The 11242-nt window shown below is 37.4% G+C and overlaps 1 pseudogene; it reads left to right on the plus strand.

Moving 5' to 3' along the window:
• Positions 1-2399: 2399 nt before the first annotated feature.
• LOC105505813 lies at positions 2400-7525 on the plus strand (annotated as a pseudogene).
• The last annotated feature ends 3717 nt before the right edge of the window (positions 7526-11242 follow it).

Here is an 11242-nt window from a genome sequence, read left to right on the forward strand (position 1 = left end):
CAACCCAAGTGTCCACCAATGATAGACTGGATTAAGAAAATGTGGTACATATACACCATGGAATACTGTGCAGCCATAAACAAGGATGAGTTTATGTCCTTTGACATGTGACATGGATGAAGCTGGAAACCATCATTCTGAGCAAACTATCGCAAGGACAGAAAACCAAACACCGCGTGTTCTTACTCATAGGTGGGAATTGAACAATGAGAAGACTTGGACACAGGATGGGGAACATCCCACACCAGGGCCTGTTGTGGGGTGGGGGCAGGGGGGAGGGATAGCATTAGGAGATATACCTAACGTAAATGATGAGTTAATAGGTGCAGCACACCAACATGGCACATGTATACATATGAAACAAATCTGCATGTTGTGCACATGTATCCTAGAACTTAAAGTATAATAAATAAATAAATAAAATTGTTCCTCTTTGCAGACAACATGACCTTGTATTTAGAAAAACAAAAGATTCCATCAAAAAACTTGTAGAGGTAACAAATTCAGTCAAGTTGCAAGATGCAAAATCAATATACAAAAATCAGCTGCATTATTTTATATATATATATTTTATTATTTTTTTTTTAGACAGTCACCAGGCTGGAGTGCAGTGGCACAATCTCAGCTCACTGCAACCTCTACCTCCTGGATTCAAGTGATTCTACTACCTCAGCCTCCCCAGTAGCTGGGATTACAGGCGCACACCACCAATTGCAGCTAATTGTTTTTGTATTTTTAGTAGAGACAGGGTTTCACCATGTTGGCCAGGATGGTCTTGATCTCTTGACCCCATGATCTGCCCGCCTCGGCCTCCCAAAGTGCTGGGATTACAGGCGTGAGCCACCGTGCCCAGCCAATCAGCTGCATTTCTATATTCCAAGAATGAAACAGCCCAAAAAAAAGACAGCAATGTGATTTACAACAAATTCAAAAAATAAAATACCTAGGAATACATTTAACCAGAGAGATGAAAGATCTCTGTAAGTAAACTATAACACATTGATCAAAGAAATTGAAGAAGACACAAACAAATGAAAAGACCATCCCATGGTCATGGATCAGAAGGTTATCATTAAAATGACCATATTTCCCAAAGCAATCTACAGATTCAATTCAATTCCTATCAAAATACTAATGTCATTTTTCACATAAATAGAAAAAAAATCCTGAAGTTCATAGGAAACATTAAAAGTCAAAATAGCCAAAGCAATCCTGAGCAAAATGAACAAAGCTGAAGGCAGCACATTGCCTTACTTAAAAATATATTACAAGGCTGTAGTTACCAAAACAGTATGGTTACTGGTATAAAAATAGACACATAGACAGATAAAACATAATAGAGAACCCAGAAAAAAAATGCACGTATCACAGTCAACTGATTTTCTACCAAGGCCCCAAGAACATACACTGGAGAAAGGACGACCTCTTCAACAAATGGTGCTAGGAAAATTGGATGCCTATATTCAGAAAAATGAAACTGGACTTCTATCTCTCCTCATCTATAAAAATCAACTCAAGATAGATTAAATACTTAAATGTAAGACCTAAACTTATAAAACTACTAAAAGAAAACATAGAGAAAACAATTCAGAATATTAGTCTAGGCCAAGATTTTGTGGCTAAGACCTCAAGAGCACAGACAACTAAAACAAAAGTAGGCTAACCGGACTATACTAAACTAAAAAGCTTCTGCACAGCAAAAGACACAATTAACAGAGTGAAGAGACAACCAGTTGACAGTTGAATGGGAGAAAATATTTGCAAATCATTCATCTGACAAGGAATTAATATCCAGAATGTACAAAGAACTCAAACAATTAAACAGTTTTTTAAAAATTCCATTAAAAAGTGAGCAGAATGAAGCCAGGCATGGTGGCTCACACTTTTAATCCCAGCACTTTGGGAAGCAGAAGTGGGTGAATCACTTGAGGTCAGGAGTTCAAGACGACCAGCCGGGCCAACATGGTGAAACCCCATCGCTACTAAAACTACAAAATTAAGCCAGGCGTGGTGGCACACACCTGTAATCCCAGTTACTTGGGAGGCTGAGGCAGGAGAATCGCTTGAACCTGGGAGACAGAGGTTGTAATGAGCCGAGATTCTGCTACTGCATTCCAGCCTGGGTGACAGAGTGAGACTGTGTCTCAAAAAAAAAAAAAAAAAAAAGCGGGAAAGAACTTGAATAGACAATTCTCAAAAGAATACATACATACAAATGGCCAACAGGTATATGAAAAAATTATCAGCATCATTATTTATCAGGGAAATACAAATCAAAACTAAAGATTACATATCATCTTATCCTAGTTAAAATGGCTATTATTAAAAAGACAAAAAGCGAGCTGGATCCTGTGCCTGGCCAGCCCCGCCCGGCTTTCCCTCCGGCCCACCTGACCGCCATGCGTCTCTCCTCCTCCCCACTTCGTGGCTGGCAGCAGTCCTCCAGCTTTGGCTCCGTGGACTAGGTCCCCCAGAGCAGCTGCTCAGGGCCGACCCACACCCCCAGGCCTGCCGACGTCTCCCCGGGGAGCCTCCCTGGTCCTGGCCAGACATTCGGCACCCGGGAGACCCCTCAGGTCGTCAGCACCAAGGAGGCTAGCTCCTCAAATCTGCCTGCGCCGGAGAGGGCCGTGGCTGGGTTGAGTAAGGAGCCATACGCCGGGCGGGCCTCCAGTGTCCACGCAGCCTTCACCAGGGAGCAGGTTCGCGCCTTGGAGGGCGTCTTCCGGCACCACCAGTACCTGCACCCTCTGGAGCGGAAGACGCTGGCCAGGGAGATGCAACTCTCAGAGTTCCAGATAAAAACCTGGTTTCAAAATTGCCGGATGAAACACAAACGGTAAATGCAGGACTCCCAGCTAAACGGCCCCTTCTCGGGGTCTCTCCACGGGCCCCCTGCTTTCCACTCACCATCTTCTGGCCTTGCCAAGGGTCTGCAGCTGATGTGCCCTTGGGCACCCCTGCCTGGGCCAAAGACTCTGATGCTGCCCTCTAGCTCCTTCTGGGGTCTCTGATGACTGGAACAAGAGGCCCTGGTTTCTTCGTGGGCTTCCTGCTGCGGGCAGCCTCTGAGGTACCACCCCCCAGACCCGGGAAGTGGCGTGCATACGCTGGGACAAACCCTGTCCATGGGGCCCTGGGGCCTGTGTGTTCTGCCAGAGACAGGGGATGCATTTGAGGAAGCGCCTCTGACTCCATGCCTCCCGCACACACGATCTGTGCAGATCGCACCTGAAGCCTACCCGGGGGACTCAGCTGTTCTGTTTACATCGTGGTGGCACCAAAGGTTCTGGAGATTTCTGGAGAATGTATTTGTTAAAGCCACCTCTTCACTGAAAAAAAAAAAAAAGACAAAAAGCAATAGATACTGGTGAAGTGTGGAGAAAAGGGAACTCATACACTGTTGGTAGGAATGTAAATTAGTAAAACTATTATGGAATATATTATAGAGATTTATCAGAAAACTAAAAATACAGCTACCATATTCACCAGCAATCCCACTACTGAGGGTCTATCCAAAGGAATAGAAACCAGTGAATATATCAAAGGGATACCGGTACCAGCATGTTTATCACAGCTCTATTCTCAATGGTAAAGAAATGGGATCCATATAAATGTCCATCAATGAACAAATAGATAAAGAAAAAACGTAGTATACAATGGTGTACTATTTGGCTATAAAAAAGAATGTAATCGTGTATTTCAGCAACAAGGGTGGAAGGGGATATCACTATTTTAGTGAAATAGCCCAGGCACAGAAAGACAAATATTGCATGTCCTTACTCATGTGTGGGAGCTAAAAATGTTAATCATAAACACGAGAAGCTAAGAATGTTGGGTGGGTGAGTGGAGGATGAGAAGAGGTAGGTTAACAGATGCAAATACACAGTTAGATAAAAAGTATAAATCCTATCTTTCCACTGCAAAGTAGAGTGACTATAGTTAAGAACACATATTGTATATTTCAGTGTTTCTAGAAGAGAGGATTTGAAACATTCCCAATGCACAGAAATAATAAATACTCAAAGTGATGGACGCCTCAAATCCTTGACTTGATCATTATACAGTCTATGCACATAACAAAATGTCACATGTACTCCATAAGTAAAATATTATGTATGAATAAACATAAATAAATATGCATTTGGCACAGAGTGTGTTGCTGGGTATGTTTTATTTACCCTTCCTTCTCCTATCCAATATAGTATAGGGTATATTATAACTGCATGTTAATAAAGGATGTACAAATGGGTGGATGAAGAATGGACACATGGAGAAACAAGACATTCAGTAATGTTATTTGTAATCCAAAATGTCAATTACTTTTCTCGGGTAAACATTTTATGTCTTCTCAGTTAGATTCCCTCATAAGCAATGTGTTTTATTAAATACAAATTACTATAAAAATTGTGTTATTGGAAAAGTTCTTGTTTCAGTCCACTTATTTTATAAATTTGAAAAAGGAGATTAAACTCATACAATTTATTAAACAAATAAAAGAATTTTAGCTTGAAATGGAGCATGATTAATGATTGCATCAGTGTAACAGGCATAAATTGGAAGTATTTCAGGCAAACTAGAATGACTAATCAGCCTATCTAAAAATGACCCATAACTTTCAATGGCACTAACAATTGATGTTATGCATCTCTTTTTTTTCTTCTAATTGCACCTGTCTTTTTTCATACCTTAATCTTGGATTGTATTAATGATCACATGCTATTTTTAAAAAGTACTAGAAATATTTGAGCTTCTTATGAGACTAGTCTGAAACTGGACCTCAAGTTTTTTATCTCATCCTGTTCTACTTCCTTTATCCCTTTCCCCCTGTGAGTACCCCTTCAGTAACAAAGAACTTTGCTGAGAAGCCCATTTTGGGCTCTGCTTCTAGAGGACCTAACCTAAGACAATGGGATTTGGTGTGGATAGCAAGGTATAGCATTTTTAGAAAAAATAGGAACAAAGATAGTTTTCAGAGCCCTGTTTTGCTTGCCTGCACCTCAAATTTCAACAATAAAAGTGGTGGCTTTATGATGCTGGTTTCGTTCACAACTAGCAAAGTATTAAGATAGCAAATATCTCCTTAAAGGGAAGGGTACAAATTGAATGTGAGTTCTCTAGGAAGGGTGAGATAAGCCTGATGTTGTGGGTTGATTTGATTCTCCCCAAAACATATGTTGAAGTTCTACCTCCAGAAGAACCTGAGAATGTGGCTTTACTTGGAAACAGGGTGTTAGCAGATGTAATTAGTTAAGATGAGGTCACACTTGAGTAGGATGCATCCTAAATCCACTATGACTGGTGTCCTTATAAGAAAAAGAGAAGAGACAAACACGCAGAGAAATGAAAGATGTGAAGACACGTAGGGAACAAGCCCAATAAATGACAAAGGCCGAGATTGGAGTGCATACCTACAAGCCACAGAATGCCAAGGATTGCCAGCAACCACCAGAGGAGTGAGACATGGAACAGTCTTCCTCTGACCCCCTAAGAAACAACCAGTCCTGCTAATACTTTGATTTTTGGCTTCCCACCTCTAGAACCATGAGAGACTACATTTTTTGTTGTTTCAAGCCAACAAAGTTTATGGTAATTTGTTGCAGAAGCCCAAGGAAACTAATATACCTAAGTATACAATGGCAGTGAGTTAGCATAAAATAGGTTTTCCTAAATAAATCTGGCAGAGCCATATCTGTACCAAGCATCCCTGGCAACTCTGGCCCTGTCTCTCCTACCTCGCACCTAAAAGGAATCCAGAGGAAAAGAAACAGTGGCCAAAATAGACCTTGTTTTGCTTCCCTTAGGTTCTGCATCTTTGACTAAATAACTCACAAACTTGCAGAGGCTATGATTGTCTTTTCCATCATAACCCAACCCCCCTGAAATGCTCTGACACTCTAGAAAATAATTCTAGTTAATGAATAAAACATGGTAAACTGATAATTAGCTTTTGAAGGTGAAGGTGAGCTCTTTAACAGGAGGGTAATTCAGTAATGTTCTAATTGTTTTCCCCAGCATCAGACCTTACCTGACACTTCATTTTTGCTTCGGCATAACAATTCCCAGCCTATGTTTAGAAAGATCATGTACAATTTCTTAGGACTTGGCTAGAAATTATTCATAATGCCTGGATTACACACTTTGAGAAATGTGAAGTTGTATGTTATTCAAGCTTCCATATCCAGCTGTGGCAAGGGCTTTCTGGCTTGGAATACCGAACGGAAACTTATGAACAGCCCTATTTTTTATTTCTAAGCAAAACAATATGAAAGAGACCTTTGCTATTAGATAATTAGTGATTTCAAAAGTATAGATGCTAATATCAATGTTAATTGAGTCAGTTTATTGATTGCATAGGCAGATGAAAAGGATAGATATTTAGCATGCGATGGATAATTCTACATTTTAAATGCTGTTCCTAAATGTGGGGGGAAATTGGGGTTATTTTGAAAGTTGATAAAATACTTTTGTATGGATCTTTTTCAAACTGATAATCTGACAGGTTACGTGTATTTGGGGGAGAGTGTCAGTGGCACGCTAAGAAATCAGAATGTATTTAGCAAATGTATATTCAGAAACAATATTTCTAAATTGTCTTCATCTGACTTCAAAAGAGAATTAAATAGGTAAGGACTTCTTCCTAAAGTCCAGTTTCTGCTATTAGCAGAAGCCAAACCTTCCTGTAGAGAAACACACACACACAAAATGACAGAATTTGTTTCTTGATATAGTCACCCACTGCATAAACCAAATCAAATATTTCCTAGGTGTCAACTGTAAGAAATCCCACACACACTCATTAATTTGTCACAGGCCATATTCTGGTAAAGAAAACCTTTATTGAAGGTGTCGTTTGTAAAAAAAAAAAGTCTCCCCTTGTTGAAAATGCCTATCCAAAATAATGAAAAACATTACAAGAGGAACCCATTGGGAGAGAAGGTAGATGGATGAAGACCCTGAAGATTAGCTAGTAAAAGAGTACATGGTGGCTAAGAGCCTATAAGCCATGCTGGGGGTTGCAAACCAAACTGATTACAGGGACTGTCAAAAAGCAAAGACTGGGGCCTCCAAGTATAGGTTGTAGAAAGTTGTAAAATTCTGTTTAGTCCAAAGGGGCCAGTCACAGTTCATTTAGCTAGTTCTGCAGCTAATAAGTGCCTAGTGGGAATTCAGTACCAGGGCTCTCAGATGTTTTTGTTTTAACCTTTCAAGAAAAATCAGAAATTCTCATTTTATTTTATTTTTGGAAGCAAATGTTTATTTTTCCCTTAGGCATATAATTCTTTCAGAGGCTTTAAAGTTTACTACTGTTTTCCCCACAAAGTCTGTTCATTAAGTCTCCTATTAGAGTTATGTTTGGGCATTTTAAGTTGTTTTTATAATGTTACATCATGTCTAACATTTTTTCTTCCACTTTTCCTTTTTCTTCCCCTCTTTTTAGTATTATTATTACTTCTTATTTTTGCTAAGATATAAAGACATCAGCCTTAGAACACCAGTAGAGAAAGTTCCCGGCACTTGCTGATACATTACTTCTTTCCTAGTAAAATAAGTTTTGAACACACAAACTAGATTTCTTTTAGAAATAAGGTGTGTCATCCATACATAGCTCCCCACTGGGATGGAGAATTGGTATCAACACCAGAAATGTGTTTTGAACTAACATAGAGGAAAGGGCTGGTTTTGTAAATAGATGAACCTGGTATTTGACCACATAGTAGTCAGGAAATTGGTAGAACCTATAATCTGTGGGGCTCTGGTGTCTGGAAAATTTCACAGTTGCAGATTGATGTGAGCATGTAGCGTTAGGTGGAATATTCAGTCCCACTTTCCATTTTATAATGCATACAAGGACAACAGTTGTGTTGCATCATTATTACGTCAAAAGGTCTAACTTTTATTATTCACTTATGTAAGATTCACATTGATTTAAATGTGGTTATGGTAATAAATGGTAGGCATAGAGAAATGCCACTGATATCTTTCATGTTCGTCTCCTCTGAGTTGAAATATAATTAAACCTATCACTTAAGGAGCCTGATAAATTATTTTGACCTGTCAGAATAGACAGAAAAAAAATTAGCAATGATAATTTTCAATTTGGCAGCAAATATATACTGTATGGACAATATATTTTTTACAATAGTTTTCTCTGAATATTCATGTCTTTGTATTTCAATACGATACCATTTGTAGCCTTTCATTTTTGGTGTATTATTCATTGCATATTCAGAGAGTGTTAAAGAAAACCTTAGTTGGTGCACATACTTTTCATCTCCTGTTGTTCTTGAACATGAATGAGAACTTACTGCAACACATTTGCTTTTCCATGTGTTGGTGTTAACATGTTTTTATGGGCTTATAGAATTTTAAATGTTGATAAATGATTTTTCCAAAGGTTCAAGGTTGGATCATCTCTACCCACCAGGCTTAATGAGTCTAGCAGTGTCTTTAGTAGGTGATAGAAAATAAATTATAGAAATTCTCATTTTAAAAACACTTTTTTCAAAGACATTTGGGAACTAATTAAAAATTTTTTAAAAATTCAGCCTTATGGAAACACGCACAACCATCTTGCAACCTCTTGTCTTCAATAAAATTTTATTTTAGCAAAGGCCAACCGCAAGGATTGAAAGTTATGGGTAATATTATTTTTCTGCCTTATATTTAACTGAAATGCTCTAAGTGGTCAGTTTAAGTATGAAAACGTTTACCTTGTTTAACAAGGGAGAAGGAAGGGATAATGGAACAAGCATCATTCAGAACTGAATGAAAATAAAACATTTTACTTTTTTTTCTTTAATCAACACATTACTTTTGATAAATAGTCATGGGACATGTGTTCTGTGAGTCACTACAATTCTTACTTGGCACTTGGAACAGTTGTGTTATGTAGGTTAACGATAACTCTCAGAACAGGAGTATATTACAAACAAGTGGAGTAGAACATATAGAATACATAATTTGCTGTAATATTAACTCTTCCTTAGAGCCTTCAAACTTAAACCAAGATGAAAAAATGTTTACCAAATTGAATGCATTGTCTATGGATTATCTACAGAAGAGAGGAAAATAAACAATCATTTTGAGTCCACAAACCAAGTGAAGAATAAGGACATAAACAGACCAATATCCTGATACCACTGGAAATGTTACATTTACCTGGACAATTTTGATGTTGTCAAAGAGAGAGGATAAGAGAATGGCTAAGGATGTTCCTAGAGCTGCTAAAGGAACCAGAGAGCTTTCATCACATAAAAATATCACTAGTGTCTTTCTTTTACTAAAACTGAAAAGTTCATCTTAAAGAATTCCTGAAAAAAATAAATATTAATTTGTTCACAGCTGCAAGTTTAACTTAGCACTGGACCACAGACAAGATGAGCTGTGCTATATTTTACATTTCTAAGTCAATAATATTGAAAGCAGCTTCATTTTATAGTGGGGGAAATTATTGGCATATGGGGGATTTTATTACATATCATGTAGGGTGAGAAATTGATGTTTGGGGAGATATTATCAAATGACTTAAAATAGAAGACTGGCATAAAACAAACTATCTGAATTGCCTTAATTATTATTATTATTACTTTTTTCAAGAAAAAAATAGTAGTTTACTGGTATACAAAAGGTAGTTCTTTGGGTTTTTAATGAAAACAAACATAACAATAACATATAGAATCATCATTCAACTATCATAATATACAACACAATAAAATCCTATCTCAAGTTTCCAAGCCCACCTGGGGATATATAGAACCTCCGATGAAAGGTTTATTCAGTAAGATTTGACAAGATGTAAAAAGCAAGTTTATTTACTGAACACATGGGCCATTAAGGTGGCAGAAATTAGCATTATGAGCATTTTGGCTTCTGGTACTCAAGTCAGACTTCCAGATGTACTGATAAAGATGGAACAGGCAAGTTTGATGCCAAAGTGGCATCACTGTGGCTGACCAATGATTCGGAATCTCACATCGGTGTGACTAGTGATTATAATTAAGTCAATGCTTTGCTCCCCGGCTTTGTTAGTTCTTGTAAAATCAAATTCACCATGTCAACTCTACCTCCCTCCAATGCTTGTGGTAATGCTCTTTCAAATGAAGTATTCTTCTTAGCAGGTAAAACTTTATATGATCCTTTGCCAAGAGATTGATATTAGATAAAAACCTGGTTATATTTTTTAAGTCATAAGAATATAAGAGGAGAAAAATCACATGAATATTTTTCCTTTAAGTAATTTTTTGCAGGGTCACAAACTTGTAGAACAAACCATAGTCTATTTTTAATTTCAAAATAGTGCTCATGTTTGCAAACATTAATGCCAAGTTTTCAAGAAGCTTGGTTGTCAAAAGAATACTGCCTTCAATTTATAGTCACTAAATGCATGTGGATTAAGATATTTTTAGATCTCGAAACTAAAGTTCAAATTGGCTCATGTTAGTAAATAGACATACTTATCACTCAATTTATTAGATAATGTCTGTTTGTAGTTTTATTGTGAAGAACAGCCATTTTAAAATAGCCAAACATCCAGTTTTTGTGAAAGCTGAATATTTCATCATACATTGGATAACATTAAGTTTTCCCCAAATGACCACTCTTAGGAGTCAATTTAAAATTTGTTGTAAAATTTCAGTGAATTAAACATTATTAGAAGAAATTATTGACTAAAGTTAGGAGACCTTAGTTGAAACTGATATAAGATTTTGGCTGATAAAATAAATGAAAGAAACTATGACTAAAAATATTCCCCAAAGAAACAATGTTCTTTGCATATAGCTCCATGTGCAGATTAAAAAATATATTTTTAAAAATACTCCAACCTTTCTTCAGGACAAAACAGAAAGTGAATATAGCTACAAGTGATATAGCTTTGGCATTAGGTCAGTTCCATCTTAAATATGTAGTAATATAAACCCTGTAACTATAAGTCACATTTTAAAATAATTTTATGAAATTTATAGAAATATGGCTTAGATTTTGGAGCTATTTTGAGTAGCAAATGACTTGCTTTTACTAAATTCAGCTTTTTTAAAAGCACATTTCTGTAATCAGTCATTATCCCTATTTTTATCAGAGAGAATCATCAAAATGTCAAGTGAATTGGCCCAGTTTCCTTGTAGATGATTGGTAGTGAAGCCAACAACTGTGCTCGCTGTTCTGTGATGCTCAATCTTGTGCCCAGATCCCTTGGCCACAAGGCTTTTTCGCCAATATCCAGTACTTCCACACATTTTTC

Source organism: Colobus angolensis, unplaced genomic scaffold, assembly GCF_000951035.1.
Source record: "Colobus angolensis palliatus isolate OR3802 unplaced genomic scaffold, Cang.pa_1.0 Scaffold129, whole genome shotgun sequence".
Taxonomy (NCBI): Eukaryota; Metazoa; Chordata; class Mammalia; order Primates; family Cercopithecidae; genus Colobus; species Colobus angolensis.